We start from the raw sequence: 21,825 nt of genomic DNA, 5'->3' as shown, positions 1-21,825 counted from the left end.
AGCAATCAATGCAAAGAAATAGAGGGAAACAACAGAATGAGATAGACTAGAGATCTCTTCAAGAAAATTAGAGATACCAAGGGAACATTTCATGCAAAGATGGGCTCGATAAAGGACAGAAATGGTATGCACCTAACAGAAGCAGAAGATATTAAGAAGAGGTGGCAAGAGTACATAGAAGAACTACAAAAAAGATCTTCACGACCCAGATAATCATGATGATGTGATCATTAATCTAGAGCCAGACATCTTGGAATGTGAAGTCAAGAGGGCCTTAGAAAGCATCACTATGAACAAAGCTAGTGGAGGTGATGGAATTCCAGTTGAGCTATTTCAAATCCTGAAAGATGATGCTGTGAAAGTGCTGCACTCAATATGCCAGCAAGTTTGGAAAACTCAGCAGTGGCCACAGGACTGGAAAAGGTCAGTTTTCATTCCAATCCCAAAGAAAGGCAATGCAAAAGAATGCTCAAACTACCACACAATTGCACTCAACTCACATGCTAGTAAAGTAATGCTCAAAATTGTCCAAGCCAGGCTTCAGCAATACGTGGACCATGAACTCCCTGATGTTCAAGCTGCTTTTAGAAAAGGCAGAGGAAACAGAGATCAAATTGCCAACATCTGCTGGGTCATGGAAAAAGCAAGAGAGTTCCAGAAAAACATCTGTTTCTGCTTTATTGACTATGCCAAAGCCTTTGACAGTGTGGATCACAATAAACTGTGGAAAATTCTGAAAGAGATGGGAATACCAGACCACCTAACCTGCCTCTTGAGAAATCTGTATGCAGGCCAGGAAGCAACAGTTAGAACTGGACATGGAACAACAGACTGGTTCCAAATAGGAAAAGGTGTACGTCAAGGCTGTATATTGTCACCCTGCTTATTTAACTTATATGCAGAGTACATCATGAGAAACGCTGGACTGGAAGAAACACAAGCTGGAATCAAGATTTCAGGGAGAAATATCAATAACCTCAGATATGCAGATGACACTACCCTTATGGCAGAAAGTGAAGAGGAGCTAAAAAACCTCTTGATGAAAGTGAAAGAGGAGAGTGAAAAAGTTGGCTTAAAGCTCAACATTCAGAAAACGAAGATCATGGCATCTGGTCCCATCACTTCCTGGGAATAGATGGGGAAACAGTAGAAACAGTGTCAGACTTTATTTTGGGGGGCTCAAAAATCACTGAAGATGGTGATTGCAGCCATGAAATTAAAAGATACTTACTCTTTGGAAGAAAAGTTATGATCAACCTAGATAGTATATTCAAAAGCAGAGACATTACTTTGCTGACTAAGGTCCGTCTAGTCAAGGCTATGGTTTTTCCAGTGGTCATGTATGGATGTGAGAGTTGGACTGTGAAGAAGGCTGAGCACCGAAGAATTGATGCTTTTGAAGTGTGGTGTTGGAGAAGAGTCTTGAGAGTCCCTTGGATTGCAAGGAGATCCAACCAGTCCATTCTGAAGGAGATCAACCCTGGGATTTCTTTGGAAGGAATGATGCTAAAGCTGAAGCTCCAGTACTTTGGACACTTCATGCAAAGAGTTGACTCATTGGACAAGATTCTGATGCTGGGAGGGATTAGGGGCAGTAGGAGAAAGGGACGACTGAGGATGAGATGGCTGGATGGCATCACGGACTCGATGGACGTGCGTCTGAGTGAACTCGAGGAGTTGGTGATGGACAGGGAGGCCTAGCGTGCTGCAATTCATGGGGTCCAAAGAGTTGGACATGACTGAGTGACTGAACTGAACTGAACTGATGCTGAAATTGAACTTATCTTATTTACTGGAGGAAAAAAGCCCATGTTTCATGGACCAAGTGATTTGTCCAATGAAACAGTATTGTAACATATTAGCCATCACACTTTCTCTGCACTTATTCTATGAAACTAGTTGTCTCCAACATTAGTGCAAACCCAGAAACCTGGAAGGCAAAAATTTAAATTAAATCAAGAAGTCCTGAAGTGATTTAGTTTATTCTGAAGTTATCAAGTTAAAATATCCATGACTATGAACACTGAATAATATACTGAAGATTTGCAAATGACTTATGTACAGTTATTTCAAAATATTATGCATAATATATGGCATATTATATCATACTTATCACACATGCCATTTCAAAATGAAACCTTCCATGTTCCTCTTTTTAATCAAATGAATTGCTTCTTCTGCTTCACTGTAATACTTTGTTCAAAGCTGTTATACCACATTCACCAAATACTTCAATATATTAGAGTAATTTATGTATATTATTAGTCTCCTGTCACAATAGCAAATTTCCAGGTGCACTGAAAATATCTTCCCTGTTATGGACCTCTCAGGTCCTAAAAGAGATCAGTATCTAGCATGTGTCCCATAAATGTGAATTTAATTGTATTTAACTGAACTGTATTGAAGTCACAGAGGAAGGGGTCTTAAGTCAGTGAATAGTAAATATATTTGAAAAGATTGTGTTGGAACTGATTTTGCAGCAAAAAGCATATGAGACATTTATAATACTACATGGAAATAAGATGTTACACAAAAGAGATAGTGAAACACAAAGAAAAGAATATTGAATTATAAATGAGAATAATCATTTTCTGGGTCAATTTGTGAAAACAATAAATCTATGATCATGAAAAAAAAAAAAAAAGTGTTTTACTCACTTAAAAATGGAGCCATGGCCAAAACAACACCCGATTGTGAATGTGACTGGTAATAGAAGCAAACCTCGATGCTGTAAAGAGCAATATTGCATTGGAACCTGGAATGTTAGGTCCATGAGTCAAGGTAAATTGGAAGTGGTCAAACAGGAGACAGCAAGAGTGAACATTGACATTCCAGGAATACGTGAACTAAAGTGGACTGGAATGGGTGAATTTAACTCAGATGCCCATTATATCTACTAATGTGGGCAGGAATCCCTTAGAAGAAATGGAGTAGTCATCATGGTCAACAAAAGAGTCTGACACCCATGGTGGATTCATGTTGATGTATGGCAAAATCAATACAGTATTGTAAAGTAAATAAAGTAAAATAAAAATAAAGAAAGAAATAACAAAAACAGAATGATCTCTGTTTATTTCTAAGGCAAACCACTCAATATCATGGTAATCCAAGACATATGTAGGTTTTATGAAGACCTACAAGACATTCTAGAAATAACACCCTAAAAAGATGTCCTTTTCATTATAGGGGACAGGAATGCGAAAGTAGGAAGTCAAGAAACACCTGGAATGACAGAAAAATTTGGCCTTGGAGTACAGAATGAAACCAGGCAAAGGCTAATAGACTTTTGCAAAGAGAACACACTGGTCATAGCAAACACCGGCCGGGAGCCAGTGTGAGGAATCCCGCCCATGGCAAAGGTCATGAGGAAGGAAGCCCGACAAAATGCAAAGGCATGATCTGGCTTCAGGGGTTACCCCTGGGTTTTCCTGAACATCTACCCCCCAAAACCAGAGTCTTCCTGCTTTATTATACTGTGCTTTCCACTCTTTTGACATTCTCTGGAAAAAGTTAACTCAGGGCTTCAGTTAATAGTCTCCTGCATATAAAAAGGAATGTCTCAGTTTAAACCCATTTGATGGCTTTCTAACTTACCTAAGTGGTCTGCCCGGACTTTTACAACTTGTGAATTTTTTACAGCCCCTCAACTGCGAGAGGCACAAAGCTTAAAACATCTTAAAGATACAGAGCCTTTTCTAAAGAGCTAAAAATTATATTGGTGACGGGTTTCACTTTTGAGTCAATGAGTGCTGCCAGGCCTCCATATTCTTTATCTTTGAGACACCTGAAGGATATTAATCAATGTAATTGGGATATAGAAAAAGGAATATAGTATTTTTGATGTTAGCAACACTAGACTTTTGAGTTAATTAACTTTCTCTTTGTTATAAATCACTGTACTTCTTTCATTGTTATAAATTGCTGTGTCTTTGCTATGTGAGGACGTAAATTTATTTAGTGCTTTCTGAGAGTGGCACCAGACTTTGGAAAGAACAACACTTTTAAGACAAATAAGTCTTCTGGTTGACAAACCCTTATTAGAAAAGGGCCATAAAGTGTTAATTGGCCTTCTGGCCAGGAGATGATGTAAATCACCTAAGACTTGTGTATACAACTAAGTATGCAGCGAGAAAGCCTGGTCTCGATAAGAGTCAGGGCTGCTGATGCTGCATAATTTTGTATTATCCATTGATCTCTATGTAAAATCAAATGTATATAAGGCCTTTCCGGATAATAGAGGATGGGCCAGGCACTCGACTGATTTTCCCCATGTCCTTTCTTACTCTATTTTCTGGCTGAATTCCCATCTGGGGAATGGAGGCTCACCGTGTCTATTTACTTGCCTTGACTTTTAAGATCCACATGAGAGGGAGCCCAAGGTGGGGCACTCCCCGCTGTTCAAGAAGACGCCAGTGGCCTAACGTAGATGGTGCAAGTTCCTTGTCTTGGAACTTTATTGGTTTTCCATGCAAACCAAGTTATTCAGCATCTTTTCTCCACTAAATTTTCCTACTACACTATTTCTTCCTAATCTCTTTTTATATTTCTAAATAAAAGTTTTTCCTCACCTACTCCATCTCCCCTTCAAATTACCCTGGATCCACCGGGGCTGAACCCCAGCAAACACCCTCTTCCAATAACATAAGAGAAGACTCTACACATGGACATCACCAGATGGTCAACAACGAAATCAGATTGATTATATTCTTTGTAGCCAAAGAAGGAGAAGCCCTATACAGTCAGCAAAATCAAGACCGGGAGCAGACTGTGGCTCAGATCATGAACTCCTTAGTGTCAAATTCAGACTTACACTGAAGAAAGTAGGGAAAACCACTAGATCATTCAGGTATGATTAAATCAAATCCCTTTCCATTATACAGTGGAAATGACAAATAGATTCAAGGCATTGGATCTGAAAGTCAGATTGCCTGAAGAACTATAGATGGATGACATTGTCAAGAGACAGGGATCAAGATCATCCCCAGGGAAAAAAAATGCAAAAAAGCAAAGTGGCTGTCTGAGGAGGCCTTACAAATAGCTGTGAAAAGAAGAGAAACAAAAAGGAGAAAAGGAAACATATACCTATTTGAATGCAGAGTTCCAAAGAATAGCAAGGAGTGATAAGAAAGCCTTTCTCAGTGATCAGTGCAAAGAAATAGGAGAAAACAATAGAATGGGAAAGACGAAAGATCTCTTCAAAAAAGTTAGAGATACCACAGGAACATTTCAAGCAAAGATGGGAACAATAAAGGACAGAAATGGTATGGACCAAACAGAAGCAGAAGATATTAAGAAGAGGTGGCAAGAATATACAGAAGAACTGTACAAAAAAGATCTTCATGATCAGATAACCATGATGCTGTGATCATTCACCTAGAGCCAGATATTCTGGAACGTGAAGTCAAGTGGGCCTTAGAAAGCATCACTATGAACAAAGCTAGTGGAGGTGATGGAATTCCAGTTGAGCTCTTTCAAATCCTAAGAGATGATGCTGTGAAAGTGCTGCACTCAATATGCCAGAAAGTTTGGAAAACTCAGCAGTGGCCACAGGACTGGAAAAGGTCAATTTGCATTCCAATCCCAAAGAAAGACAATGCCAAAGAATGCTCAGACTACCACACAATTGCACTCATCTGACATGCTATCAAAGTAATGCTCAAAATTCTACAAGCCAGGCTTCAACAGTACATGAACTGTGAACATCCATATGCTCAAGCTGGATTTAGAAAAGTCAGAGGAACCAGAGATCAAGTTCCCAACATCTGCTGGATCATCGAAAATGTTAGAGTTCCAGAAAAACATCTACTTCTGCTTCATAGACTATGCTAAGTCCTTTGACTATGTAGATCACAGAAAACTGTGGAAAATTCTTGAAGAGATGGGAATACTAGACCACCTGTCCAGCCTCCTGGGAAATCTATATGCAGGTACAGAAGCAACAGTTAGAAATGGGCATGGAACAACAAATGCATTCCAACTTGGGAAAGAAGTTTGTCAAGTCTGTATATTGTCACCCTGTGTATTTAACTTATATGAAGAGTATATCATGAGAAATGCTGGCCTGGATGAAGCACAAGCTGGAATCAAGATTGCCTGGAGACATATCAATAACCTCAGATATGGAGATGATATCACCCTTTATGGCAGAAAGCAAAGAAGAACTAAAGAGCCTCTTGATGAAAGTGAAAGAAGAGAGTAAAAAGGTTGACTTAAAACTCACCATTCAGAAAGCTAAGATCATGGCATCTGGCCCCATCACTTCATGACAAATAGATGGGGAAACAATGGAATCACTGACAGACTCTATTTTGGGGTGTTCTAAAATCACTGCAGATGGTAACTGCAGCCATGAAATTAAAAGACACTTGCTCCTTGGAAGAAAAGTTATGACAAGCCTAGACAACATATTAAAATGCAGAGACATTACTGTGCTAACAAAGGTCCATCTAGTCAAAGCTATGGTTTTTCTAGTATTCATGTATGGATGTGAGAGTTGTACTATAAAGAAAACTGAGCCTTTGAACTGTGGTGTTGGAGAAGAAGACTTTTGAGCGTCCCGTGGACTGCAAGGAGATCCAAATAGTCCATCCTAAATGAAATCAGTCCTGCATATTCATTAGAAGGACTTGTGCTGAAGTTGAAACTCCAGTACTTTGGTCACCTAATGCAAAGAGATGACTCAGAAAAGACCCTGATTCTGGGAAAGATTGAAGGCGGGAGGAGAAGGGGATGACACAGGATGAGATGGTTGGATGGCATCACTGACTCAATGGACATGAGTTTGAGTAAACTCCAGGATTTGGTGATGGACAGAGAGGCCTGCTGTGCTGCAGTCCATGGGGTCACAAGGAGTCAGACACGACCGAGGAACTGAACTGTATTAATCAAAAGACATGCCAAATCTACAGAGCCCAAGTGTTTACACATTGATATGCACAAATGAACACACATCCAATGCACACACAATGCACCCTTCCTGTACACTTTAAATACATTGAAAAATACTTATTAAGTAATATACCTTTTGTTGACAAAAAATTGCTAATCATAAGAGGGTAAGATAAATTCCCTAAGGCAAGATTATTAGGGATATTTAATCGTATTGGCATCAGCAAAGAGTTTACCAATTTTAAATAAGTGAATATTTCAAGGTGAATTCACTTTCATTTCTTACATAATTTTTACTTAGATTGTATCTCAAAATTTCACATGGACAAATAGAAAATGCAGAACAAAATGAAGAGGTGCCAAATTATTTGTATATATACAATCTGAATGCTCGGCTGTATCTGACTCTTTGAAACTCCGTGGACTGCAGCCCTCCAGGCTACTCTGCCCTCCTGATATTTCCCAGGCAAGAATACTGGAGTGGGCTGCCATTTCCTTCTCCGTGAGAAAGTCAGGAAGATCCCTGACTCAGTGGTTGAAGCTGTGTCTCTTGTGTCTCCTGCACTGGCAGCAGATTCTTTACCACTGAGCCACATGGGAAGCCTAATTATAGATATAGTCTTACATATGCAATAAAGTGAGAGAAAAAGATATATTTATTAAATAGTAATGTAATACTTAGTCTGAGAGATTTGTGTTTTAGCTCAGAGCACAAAAGCAATTTAGAAGTAATAACATCTTCTAACAGCCTTACCTCGGATATAGGATATGGCAAACTTCACCAACTGTCTGATTCTTATAAGAGATAGCAGATTTAATTAGAATTTGGTTAAATTTCAGTATGTCTCCTTTTCTAAAATTTCAAACATTTATTGTTACTAACTCTAATTGACATTATACTCATGATGTCATGGAGATTTCTATCCTTAAAAGTGTTACTCCAAGATCAATACTCATTAAATATAGTGTTATGAATATTAAGATCAATCTGTAAAATATATTGCATTTGTCTGCAATTCAGTGAACTGTACTCAACTAGCTTTCAGTTCAGTTCAGTTCAGTCACTCAGTAGTGTCCAACTCTTTGCAACCCCATGAATCGCAGCACGCCAGGCCTCCCTGTCCATCACCATCTCCTGGAGTTCACTCAAACTCACGTCCATTGAGTCGGTGATGCCATCCAGTCATCTCATCCTCTGTCGTCCCCTTTTCCTTCTGCCCCCAATCCCTCCCAGCATCAGTCTTTTCCAATGAGTCAACTCTTCGCGTGAGGTGGCCAAAGTACCAGAGTTTCAGCTTTAGAGTCAGTCCCTCCAATGAACACCCAGGACTGGTCTCCTTTAGGATGGACTGGTTGGATCTCCTTGCAGTCCAAGGGACTCTCAAGAGTCTTCTCCAACACCACAGTTCAAAAGCATCAATTCTTCAGCACTCAGCTTTCTTCACAGTCCAACTCTCACATCCATACATGACCACTGGAAAAACCATAGCCTTGACTAGATGGACATTTGTTGGCAAAGTAATGGCTCTGCCTTTCAATATGCTATCTAGGTTGGTCATAACTTTTCTTCCAAGAAGTAAGCATCTTTTAATTTCATGGCTGCAGTCACCATCTGCAGTGATTTTGGAGCCCTGAAAAATAAAGTCTGACACTGTTTCCACTGTTTCCCCATCTAATTGCCATGAAGTCATGAGACCAGATGCCATGATCTTCGTTTTCTGAATGTTGAGCTTTAAGCCAACTTTTTCACTCTCTTCTTTCACTTTCATCAAGAGACTCTTTAGTTCCTCTTCACTTTCTGCCATAAAGGTGGTGTCATCTGCATATCTGAAGTTATTGATATTTCTCCCTGCAATCTTGATTCCAGCTTGTGCTTCTTCCAGTCCAGCGTTTCTCATGATGTATTCTGTATATAATTTAAATAAGTAGGGTGACAATACACAGCCTTGATGTGCTCCTTTTCCTATTTGGAACCAGTCTGTTGTTCCATGTGCAGTTCTAACTGTTGCTTCCTGACCTGCATATAGGTTTCTCAAAAGGCAGGTTAGGTGGTCTGATATTCCCATCTCTTTCAGAATTTTCCACAGTTTATTGTGATCCACACAGTCAAAGGCTTTGGTATAGTCAATGAAGCAGACATATATGTTTTTTTCTGGAACTCTCGTTTTTTCCATGATCCAGCGGATGTTGGCAATTTGATCTTTGATTCCTCTGCCTCTTCTAAAACCAGCTTCAACATCTGGAATTTCATGATTCATGTATTGCTGAAGCCTGGCTTGGAGAATTTTAAGCATTACTTTACTAACTAGCTTTAACCATATATTAATCAAGATAATACAATTCTTGCAGAGGTTTTTCAAGGGAAAATGAATTAATAATTTTTTGTCTGGGAATGGTTCCTCCTAGGAATCATTAGTGTTTTTAATTTCATGTTTCTCAATACCATAAGCTTTATCATTTACATCTAGATTTTTTTCCCTTATATTTCTTCCTCAGTTCACTTAAATGTGTCTTGTATGTTGATTTGTTGACTATCTATAGATACAGATATAAAAGTCCTGTAGAATCACATTCTACTTAATATTATGATATTATTTTATAGTAAGAAATAAAAATAGAAGAAAATACGAATACAAATGTATTTTTAGCAATAAATATTAAATATATGTATTCCTTAAAATAATTCAATGATATAGAAAAAACTTTACCAAAAAATCCTAGGAGGAAAGAACAAGCAAACAAGATATAAAATTTTGTGTACAGTAGCTTATATAATTGTGTTATTTTATATACACAGATATATACCTCTAGGCATATATAATGTACTGGAAGTCATAGATAAAATAGGTAATGACTTCAGTCTTAGCTGAATTCTTTGATGAGTTAATTTAACCATCTGATCCTCTTTGACACCTTTGCTCTGATTTCTAAAATTCTTTCAGTGTTATATTTTTATAGTCTCTTTACTCTAATTATAATTTATCCCTTCCTGACTCTATACAAACATTAATTATATCTTTTCTATGTTTTGGAAACACTTCTAGTCCTAGTATATTGGTGAACAATATAAATTATGTGTCAGTCATGGAAGTAGTACAGGGATTGATAAGCATTTTTTAATAAGGGTCAAATACTAAGCATCTCTCCTGCATAGTCTTTGTTTTGTTTGTTTCCTTTAATCTCTTTACAAATGTAAAACTATTCTTAGCTCATGGGCCATACAAAGGGACCATAGGTCATTTTATGGCACAGAGGTCTTAGTTTCCTAACCCCTGTACAGGTCAGTGGTATCCTTAGAGGTTGCTTGGCTGTCTTTATAAGGATTGAGGCACTTTTTGATGAAGGGTCAAATATACCAGACATCCTACATAAAGAAGGGCTATCTGAAAAGGTGAAAATTAGTCCTGAGTGTCCAATAAGATTTCTAAATGTCATATCAGTCATATATGTGAAACACTGATCACAGTGATCTAAACCTAACTTCATCTTACAAATGAACACAAACTATTTTTGTAAGATTTTAATATTTACTCAAAAATTTAAGAATGAAACTAGTGTTTTAAAAAATAGGGTAGAACTTTTTTGTTGCTGTTATTGGGGGTTATTGCTAAAAGTTGTTAATCAGAAACCTTGCACATAAAAATTAAATTAGAAATACAGTGTACTTTTATCAGTCCCATTTATAACTATCTCAATTTTTTCTTAGGAACAGAAATCTATGTCTTTGTTGCTTTTAATGTAATAATGTTTTAAATGATTCTTGTTTTACTTTTTATATTATAGAAAAGGAATCATATTTGTACACTCACTCATATGTACATATGCACACACAAATGTTATTATGTGTTACATTATTTCTGAATGCAATCTCACAATGGGGTTTAGTATTTTAATGTAAATCCTGCTATAATTTATTCTAAAATAAATGATTTTAGTAGACTTAAAAAACATAAATTTACTCGTCATGATCACTAAGAAACAAACACTGATCTAATATTCATTTAGCAATAAAACCAAACAAATTATTATTGTATTATTCTTATTTGTATGTCCACTTTTTTAACCTATATGGTATTAGGTATCTTTTCTCATTTCACCTATTCACTTATTTAAAATTAGTTCACTTTCTTTCTAGCATCTGTGAAGCAAATACAGTTGTAATATTTTGTACATTGGGGACATATCACAGATTTTACTATCTTAGAATCATACATGATTTACTAGTTATCTTTCTTTAATTAAATTATCTCTAATGAATGACTGATAATTTGTATAAGAAGAAAAATCATTAATATGTAAGTGGCAACTTTAACATTCTTTTTACCTGTATTTTCACTCATTAAACAACAATAAAACCCAAAGCAACAACAAAGTACAGCTGTTTCCCCATACCAGAATAAATAAGATCATCTAATAGTAAATTCAAGCTTGTATCTTTCTACCTCTATGTTTTATTACTGGGTTGGATACTTCCACATGAAATTGTGGGGTTTTGGTTGGGATTAGTTTAATATCCTAGCATGGAGCCTTCTAGTGACCTCAAGAAAGATGAAATTACAAGAAAGTTCAGAGACACAGAGTCATTAGGTGAAAAAGGATATCAGCTAACGAGTCTCATGTGGTTAAAAAGTACCTACTACTATGAAATTTATGAAGTTAGATTCTTTTTTAGAATCTATCTTGGTTTCAGTTCAGACTGAAAAGTAGATAGTGCAGTTCAAGGTACTCTGGAAGTTAATTCTTGTGACTCTCAACTTCTAAATGGAATCAATTTAATAGCCATTCCAAAAATTAAAATCATGTTTCTTCTTCCAACAATTCTGTCAGACACTTTTCTAGGTTTCACCTATACATTAGGAAACAAACAAAAAGAGGTGTCTGATCTTGTGGGACTTATATTTTTTTGTGTAAATGGTAGGAGATAAGGATGGAGAGATCCTTAACAAATGAGAATATAATTTAAAAAGTTAAGCTTAGAAGTAAGTCAGAAAGAGAAAGACAAACACCATTTGATATAATTTATATGTGGAATTTAAAATATGATGCAAATGACCAAAGAGAAATAGTTCCACAGAATGACCAAAGAGAAATAGTTCCACAGACATAGAGAACAAATTGGTGGTTACCAATGAGGAGAGGGGTGGGAGAGAGATGCTGGGGGATGTTGGAGTTAGCAAATGTAACTTCTATACAGAACGGATGAACAACAAGGTCCTACTGTATAGCACAGCCAACTGTATTCAACATCTTGTAATAATCTAGAATGGAAAAGAATGTGAAAAAATATATGTATATATGTATATATACATAAGTGTATATGGCTTCCCAGGTGGTGCAGTATAGTAAAGAATCTGCCTGACAATGCATGAGACACAAGAGATGTGGGTTGTACCCTTGGGTCAGGAAGATCCCTTGGAGTAGGACATGGCAAGCTGCTTTAGTATTCTTGCCTGGAAAATCCCATGGACTGAGGAGCCTGGTGGGCTACAGTCCATGAAGTTGCCAAGAGCTGGACATGACTGAGCATACATACACATATACATGTATAACTGAATCACTTTGCTGTACAGCAGAAATTAACATAATATTGTAGATCAATTATACTTAAGGTTAATATTTCATGCTAAAAAAAAACTGTAAATATGAGAATCTGGAAGGCCTGATAATTGGTCAAGGAAGGTTTCATTGAATTATTGATGTTTGAGCTTAAACCTTAAACACAGAAAGGAACCAGCCATAACAAGGCTTCTTTTGCAGAGGAAGTGCCAGTGCAAAGGCCTTAAGGCAAAAAGAAAGAAAAAAAATACAACAACAAAACTCTCAATATTGCTCCATAAGGAGCATGCAATTTTGGCTATAGAGTCCCTGAACTTTACAGATACACAAAATACATAAACTTCATAAAGTGAAAATATATTTGTTTATAAATATCTGTTAAATGAACAAGTAGTTTACATATGGGTAATGAAGAAAAAGAAAATTTATCACTAATTCCTACATTTGGGACTTGAAAAACTATATCAGTGTGGATCATGATGCCATTTACTAAGAAGAATATAGGACTCTTGTAGTTCTTTCATTTTAGTAATCTGCTGCTGTTATTCCATTGTTTTCTGAATTTCAGAGTTGAAGATACTGAAACTGAGAGACTATTGTCTTTTAGTTTTAGAGATATATTTTCTCTTGGATGGAAACTCCTAAAATTTTAGCTTTTTTTCAAAGTTGATGAATTTTATTAGGATATGATTAGTTATAAAGCATCTCACCACAATTTTGTTTGGAACTGAATTGACCCTTTAAACTGGAAGTCTTATATTTAAAAGTAGTTTATTCCATAACTTATGGATGAGAATTGAAAATGGAAACATTTCAACTAAATCCCAGAATAATTATCAAATTAATATGTATTTTTACTTAAAGAAATAGTGGAACATACCATTTCTGTAGTAAACTGCATATAAAAGAAAAATAATGAGAAATTTATCTTAATAGCATTTTATATATGCATTTCAAATTTTTGAGGCATAAAATACATAATGTAAATTAAACACTCTTAATAATATGTTGAAAAAATTAGTAAGAGCTTACATATTAAATAAGAATATGGAAATAGCATATCTATATAAGAAAGTTGATATATTTACAGGATATTATGATTCCATATATGTTGTTTAGATGTTAGAAAGAGCTATTTTAGAGTTTAAAATTTATTTCACTAGATGAATTCTTAGAAAATATATTCCCTGTTGTAGTAATATAAATTTAATTTCTCCATTCTTTTACTTTTCCTCCAGAAATCTCTTCTGTTATCCTCTTTGTTAACTTTAACAAATTGTATGCCTGAAATTTAGACTCTATAAATTTATTTTGATAAAATGTTTCTCTTTTGTGTTTTTATGTATGAAAAATTCCTCATATATTTTCCCTCATATAGTATATATTTTCCCCCATATATTTCCTCATATATTATTTTTAAAGAAGCAGTCTTCAGAGAGTTCCCCTGTGAAGACAAATTAACTTAGAGTTGTGTGGTTTATTTCCTTATTATTAAGTGTATTTAAGTTTATATAACTAGGGAAGACTGATCTGATATTAAGTACAGCACCTTGGGATGTTCCCCTCACATGATTTCATTGTATAAAAACATGGATAACATTGCAAATTGTAGAATAACTAAATGGAATATGAAGTAGAACAAACATGTAAACAAATGTTTGAGAACAAACAAACCAGGTCCGTCACTGAAACTGAAGAATCAAATTGGAATTTTGGGAATAGAAAGAAATAGTACAGCAGAAGGAAAAAGTTTGAATTGAAAGGGCCATAAAATATGGGCATTTATTGAGTCCTTCTCTAGCATTTATTACCACCAAAATATCATTGAGTTCCCTTGAGAAAGTCAATCCTTTTCCACTCTGTCAAATTCAGAGTGTGCTGGGGTGAGAAGGGGATTAGTGCCAAGCTCACTTGGTTTTTCCCAATCGAGAGAAGAAAATCAATCCTTCAACTCTCTGGACATAATAATCATTTCAGTTATGGGCAAGTTACCTAATTCAAGTCAACAAGAGTAATAGAATCCCACTATTTTGCATATAAGACACCAGAAATATCACCACTTACCCCTTGCTTATGAAAGAAAAATATGCCTCTTAACTGACGGAACATTAAGGTAAAATAAAAAATCCTAGGAAGCAGAGCAGAGATAGAAATTCTTCCAAATATGTTTTAACAACTGTCTAAAATTGTTAGGATCACCCTTATGTATAATTTTTGTAGCAGTTAATATCTTTCTTTTAGTGTTTAAATATATTTGATTGGCTTCCCTAGTGGCTCAGACGGTAAAGCGTCTGTCTGCAATGCAGGAGACCTGGGTTTGATCCCTCGGTTGGGAATATCCCCTGGAGAAGGAAATGGCAACCCACTCCAGTATTCTTGCCTGGAAAATCCCATGGACAGCAGAGCCTGGTAGGCTACCGTCCATGGGATCGCCAAGAGTCGGACACAACTGAGCGACTTCACTTTCATTTTCACTTTTATATTTAATTAGGTTTCTATTATTCAATGCATTCTAATTTATACTGAACTTCAGGGAAGAAATATATATATGTGTATGTGTGTGTGTGTGTGTGTTTCTGTGTGTGTGTGTATACCCATATATGTACAATACCAATCATCTCTCTATCTACAAAAAGAGAAACAGAGACAGACAGTAGTGTGAGGGGGGAAAAAAGCAGGTCACACGTGAGAGAGAAAAACAAACAAACAAACAAACAGGCATAATAACAATGCATTGCAGAAAAAAAACCATAAGAAGTAAAAAGATACAGAGAAATAGAAAGTAGAGTTTAATACACATTATGAAAGATACAAGAAAGATCAATATGGAATAAAAGGAGTTAGGAAGTTTAAAAAAAAAAGAAAATCCTTCAATATATGTTCTGCTTGGAACAAATGGACTATGTGCCTCCAGGACTCATTTGTTTAATTAATTATATCTTATTTTTTGAAAAAAAGTGCATGTCTAATAATTTTTCCAACTTTTTTCAATGTTCGAACTAGTCAGATATTGAATTTCTATTATCTCAAATAAAGCAAAGGCTAAAACATACCTGCAAGAAGACTAAAATTATTCAAACCTGTTACTGTAATTACTTTGATGCATTCTTGAACGTTCAATAAATATGACATATTGTTAATTAGGATAATATGTTCAAAAAGAAACTTTTTTGTACAATAAAAAAACTTAAATTAGCACATATAACTTTTCTGGAGTTGGTAAGCTCCTTATTATAAGAAATACTCAAGGTTTTCATGAATAGAAATATTTATATGTATGGTGGTGGTTTGGGTTGCAAAGTTGTGTCTGACTCGTGACACCAAGGACTGTAGCCTACTGGGCTCCTCTGTCCTTGGAATTCTCCAGGCAAGCATACTGGAGTGGCTTGCCATTTCCTTCACCAGGTCATCTTCCTGACCCAGTAATCGAATTCAGGTATCCTACATTGCAGGCAGATTTTTTTGCCGACTGAGCTAGGAGGGAAGCCCTATTTATATGTATATGTGTATGTATTTACAAGTATAAATGGGCTGAGCTAGACTGCATATGGTTGTAAGGTATCGAAATATAGTTGCCTGTAAGATTTGATTATAAGTAAGAAAATGTTAGAAACGAAACTGCCCTTCAGTAACAAATTCCAAAATATAATTGTTCTATTCTGGGCATTAACAGACACCATTTTCCATATCAAGAATAAAATTAGAACAAAGTGCATATTTCTCAAGTATTAAAAGATAACTAGGATGACTCCAGAGCACCACTAGTTTCTTTGCTGTCAGCAAAATCAGCAGGGGTGTCAGTGAAGAATGCAGTAGCTAGTTAGAAGCATACATGTTTCTAGAAAAGAACATCTTCTAAAGTGAGATATTTTAGTTCATCCTGCAAAATTTACCTTCTAAATATGGACATGAGGAAGCTTAGCCTTAGCAATTACTAAATAGAATATGACAAAGGGATTTGAGACTCTGTATGCACAGGAAAATTATTAATGACAATTAAAATAATTTTATCAAGGGAGTACTATCTCAGGTGGTGCTGAAATTACACTTCAAGGTATGTTGTGTCTTGCTCTAAATTGGAGTTAGCCTTTTGAGTATAAACAAGTGTGTTTTATCTTAAGAATCCTGCTTGAAAATAAAGATACATGTGCATATATATATATTTGGACATACATAAATATGCATGTGCATGTATATATACACAGACATAAATGTATGTTATATTCAGTATAGTGTTTTATGAAATAACCCATGTTTTACTAATTATCCAAACTTATTTTATAAATAATGAATCATCTAAAATTTATAAAAGACAGTAGAACAAATAAAATACCTGCTTCATAGTTATTTTTAATATAATAGTTATCATAGAGGAAAATATTTCATACAAAGGGAAGAAAATTTTCATAAAGACTGATTATTATCATCTTAAGTAAATCAAAAGCACACAGTACTATTTTAAATCTATATTACTTAAGGCAATTTAAACATTAGTAAAATATCATTATGATTTTAAGTAATAATATATACATGTCTACAAAAATTGGCTCAGGAACAATAAAAATGAAAGGAGTGGGACATTTTCAAGAGTCTAAAATAATTTGGTAAATTAAATGCAAACTTGTACACCTAGAATAATAATTACCTTTCACTAAATAAAACAACAACTGGTTGTTTATTTCATACAGGAAATATTTCCAATATCATAAACCAATATTCTTAGACTTCTGTCACTTTATATTCTTATTTACTTTTGTGACTGGTTAGAATCTCCAACTTTTTCCATTCTTTCTATATATCTGTGGCTACAATTCTGAAAATAATCAGCAATTATGCAAAAATAATCATAATTATTAACAGTCACTGCTGCAGCTGCTTCTAAGACGCTTCAGTCATGTCCAACACTGTGTGACCCCATAGATGGCAGCCTACCAGGCTCCTCTGTCACTGGGAATCTCCAGGCAGGAACACTGGAGTGGGTTGCCATTTCCTTCTCCAGTGCATGAAAGTGAAAAGTGAAAGTGAAGTTGCTCAGTCATGTCTGACTCTTTGCAACCCCATGGACTTCAGCCTACCAGGCTCCTCGGTCCATGGGATTTTCCAGGCAAGAGTACTGGAGTGGGGTGCCATCGCCTTCTCCTGTAGCAGTCACTAGGTGTTCACTTTCTCCTTATATGACAGTACTTTTTAATATTTAATACCAATAAATATTGTCTCTTATTACTACTTTCATCAGTTCTGTAAATAGGCACCTTCTGAAATGCAGTGGGAGGTTAGGGTAACGAAAACAGGAATCTGCAGAGTGGAGAGGAGTGCAATAAGTGTATATTTGTGTGTGTGTGCATGTGTGTGTGTTTGTGTATGTATGTGATATATGTGTGCATGCATAGGTATTTATGTGGAGAAATCTGTCAGGGATATTTAGAGGGGGAAGATCATTTAGACTTGACATTATACAATAATTTCAGAGAGGAATTATAACTATGATAAATAATACATAAAAAATCATAAAAAATGTATTAGGGCATTGTAGATCTTACTTTCCAATTCTCTCCCCACCCCACAACTCATACCAGTTATAAAGTTTCAGGTTAATTATGGCAAAGATACAGAATGTACAGACTCTAGGTTGTTACACAGAACAGAGGCTGATGCAGATTATATTCATGAGACTCTCTTGACCTGTTTTCATCAAAGTTACTGTGCTGCAGATTACAATTCCTGCTATAGTTGAGAATGAAGTAATTTTTTGTCTTACCTTGACTTTTCAGAATCAGGATAAGTTATATACTATTGAAACACTTTACAAATTTCCTGCTTGGACTTGCTGTACCAGTAAGAATCTCTACTGGCTTATCAAAGCAACATTTTCATTGAGAAAATAGAGAGACATGTGGACATAGTCAGTGATGAGGACTCATGAACTATACCTCAGAGCTAGAGTTTCCATTCTCTAACAGATTCAAACACACAGTGTGTTGCTGGTATATACAGAAAGAGGGGTTGTGATGGCTGAATGGGTCGAATAAGTAAAAGTGGATAAGGAGTTGTGTTTGAATCTGCACATGGTGGGAGCTATTATATATTTTTAAGAAAGGAAGGGCAGGATAAAATACTCAAAATTAAAAAAAAAAAAACTTTTTCTCATTGAAGAATAGAAGATAAAAAAAGGAGAGATTAGAAGTAAGGAAAAATTTGAAATCTGTTGGTGATCTGCCTTGGTTCAGGGTGAGATGGTAATAGTCTAAAACTAAGGAAAAGGTGAAAGAGAGTGGTTATGCATTTGTCAGATTAACACTTGCTAGATGGAGCACAAGGTGCCAGATGGTGAGCAGTGGTTCAACATGTTGTTTCATAAACAGACCACAAGAGAAAATTGAAATAGAGAAGCTTACTGCTCACAGGTCCTGAAAAAGTATGTGGCATGCCTTGAGGGGGTCACATAGGGAGGTCAAGGCAGAGTGCAGACAGAGAGACAGATAGACAGGATCTGGGGTACATGCCTTTATTAGGTTTCATGAAGTGCTTGGAGGTTCCCAGGCTAATGACAGATTGGTCAAATCAAACCCAAATGGCTTGGTAAGTCCATGGCAATTTTACCAAAACCTTAATTCCAATGGACAGAGGAGCCTGGTGCATTACAGTTCATGGAGCTGCAAGAGTTGGACAACATGACTTATCAACTAAATCACAACCATGGCAGTCTGAATCAAAGGCATTCATGAGGGGAAGGCATTGGATGGCAGGGAGGACTGTTCATCACAGGAATGTTGAGGAAGTCATATCAGAAACTTTCATTTACTTGTGACTGCAGGCTGCTATCTAGGGCATGCATAAGTAGCTAGTGTTATTTAAAGTCATTGCAGGCCAGTTGACCAAAGAAATGCTCAGGAAGCAGTAATGTCTAGTAATTTAGCTAAACTCTCTACAAGGGCAGAGAAATATGTCTGGGTGGGCATGGAGAGAAAATGGGATACAGTGTTTGGCACGACATCGGAGAGAGAGTTCACTGATCATATAACACATTGGAAAGGCTATGATGAGAGATGGGGTAGAGCTGATGATAAACCTTGCTTAAAATATCAGAGTTGATGCTGAAATCAAGCATCAGTGATGTGCATGCTGCTGCTGCTGCTGCTAAGTCGCTTCAGTCGTGTCTGGCTCTGTGTGACCCCATAGACGGCAGCCCACCAGGCTCCCCTGTCCCTGGGATTCTCCAGGCAAGAACACTGGAGTGGGTTGCCATTTCCTTCTCCAATGCATGAAAGTGAAAAGTAAAAGTGAAGTCACTCACTCGTGTCTGACTCAGTGACCCCATGGACTGCAGCCAACCAGGCTCCTCGGTCCATGGGATTTTCCAGGCAAGAGTACTGGAGTGGGATGCCATTGCCTTCTCCGAGTAATGTGCATAATTCTGGCCAAATTAAGCCCTCTTAAAATTGAAGTTCAGAAGTCCATTTATTAGGATGTGTCGATTTTTAAAATACCTTTTATGAAACGTTTTCTTGTGTATGGGAATCCAGAAGCTTGTAGTTCTCTTTGATACAAGAGTGGTTTGCTAAAATTTTATTTTTTGAAACATTCAATTCTGGGCAAATATCAGAGTGCTGGACAGATTTCAACAGCAGTCTCTGGGGTCATCAAATTCTCCCATGAAAATGATCCCCCAAAATTGACTTGTCTTGTCAAAGACATATAAGCAGAAAAAAATATATATGTAAAATATGACAATCAAGTTGCTCAGTTAGGTGGTGTGGTAAATCTTGGAATAGTCACAGAATGCTTAAATCATAAATTCCCTAGTCCTTTACTTCTGACATGTGTCTTTGTATTTTAAATTAAATTTTTTTTTTTTTTTGTCAGAAGTCGTTTACTTCTGACATGTGTCTTTTTTGGGGTCCAGCCCCGGTGGATCCAGGGAATTTGAAGAAGGGATGGAGTTGGCAAGGAGAGACTTATTTAATTAGAGATATAAAGAAAGATTAGGAAAGAATAGTGTAGTAGGAAAATTAGTGGAGAAAAGAGGCTGATATTTCTTGGTTTACACAGAAAGCTAATAGTCTCAAGACAAGAAACTTGCACCATCTACGTTAGGCCACAGGCGCCCACTTGAATAACAGAGGGTGCCCCACCTTGGGCTTTCTCTTGCGTGGGTCTTAGAAGTCCAGGCAAATAAGTAGACAGGGAGAGCCTCTGTGTTTCAAGGAATCAGCCTGAAAAGGAGAGGGAGGGAGAGTGAGAAAGAGAGAGAGAGTCAACACGGGGGCAGCCAGATTTCCAAGGAACTAGTTCGAGAAACTGGTCTGAGAAACTGGTCCATCCTTTATTTTCCAGGAAAGCTTTTTATGCTTTTGGTTGTACATAGGGATCAATCGATAATACAAAGTTATGTAGGGTCAGCATCAAGACCCTTATCAAGACCAGGCATTTTTTTTTGCAAATCTTTCCATATACAAATGGTCTCAGGTGATTTACATTATCTTTTGGCCAAAAGGCCTGTTAACATTTTATGGCTTTCTTCCTTAATGAATGTTAATCTCATTTTCCCTGTAGTGTTTTTCCTTAATCTGCATCACCTTCAAAGTACTAAATAAAGTGACATTAAAAGATATGAAAACTTGGCAGCAAGTATTGGCTCAATAATGAAACACTTAATCAGTTTTATTTTAATGATTTTTCCTAGAATTTTTTAAGCTTTCAGTGCCTCTCATGTTTGGGAGGCTGTAAACAATTTACATGTGCAGTTGTAAAAATCCGGACAGACCGGTCAGGTAAGTTAGAAAGCTATCAGAGGGGTTTAAACTGAGACTTTTTTTTTTTTTTTTTATGCCCATGAGACTTATTAAGTGGAACTCTAAGTTAATTCCTTTTAGAGGAAGGTGGTGGGGGACAGCCTCTGTTAATGTCAGAAGCGTAAGCGAAAAGCATAATGCAGTACGGCAGGCAGACTCTGGTTTTTGGGGTAGATGCTCAAGAAAATCCAGCGAGGCTACCTTAAGGCCCGACTCACCTTTGCCTGTTGGGCCCCTTTAACCTCATGAACATTGCCATGGGTGGGACTCCCCGTGATGGCTCCTGGCATGTCTTTGTATTTTACTATTTATTTAACAAAGTCATATCCTTCAAAATTTACTTCAGTTTAGTTCAGTCGCTCAGTCGTGTCCGACTCTTTGCAAACCCCATGAATTGCAGCATGCCAGGCCTCCCTGTCCATCACCAGCTCCAGGAGTTCACTCAGACTCATGTCCATCAAGTCAGTGATGCCATCCAGCCATCTCATCCCTCTGTCATCCCCTTCTCCTCCTGCCCCCAATCCCTCCTAGCATCAGAGTCTTTTCCAATGAGTCAACTCTTCACATGAGGTGGCCAAAGTACTGGAGT

This window comes from Oryx dammah, unplaced genomic scaffold (genome assembly GCF_014754425.2).
Source record: "Oryx dammah isolate SB20612 unplaced genomic scaffold, SCBI_Odam_1.1 HiC_scaffold_27, whole genome shotgun sequence".
Classification (NCBI taxonomy): Eukaryota; Metazoa; Chordata; class Mammalia; order Artiodactyla; family Bovidae; genus Oryx; species Oryx dammah.
This window is presented reverse-complemented; position numbering follows the sequence as displayed.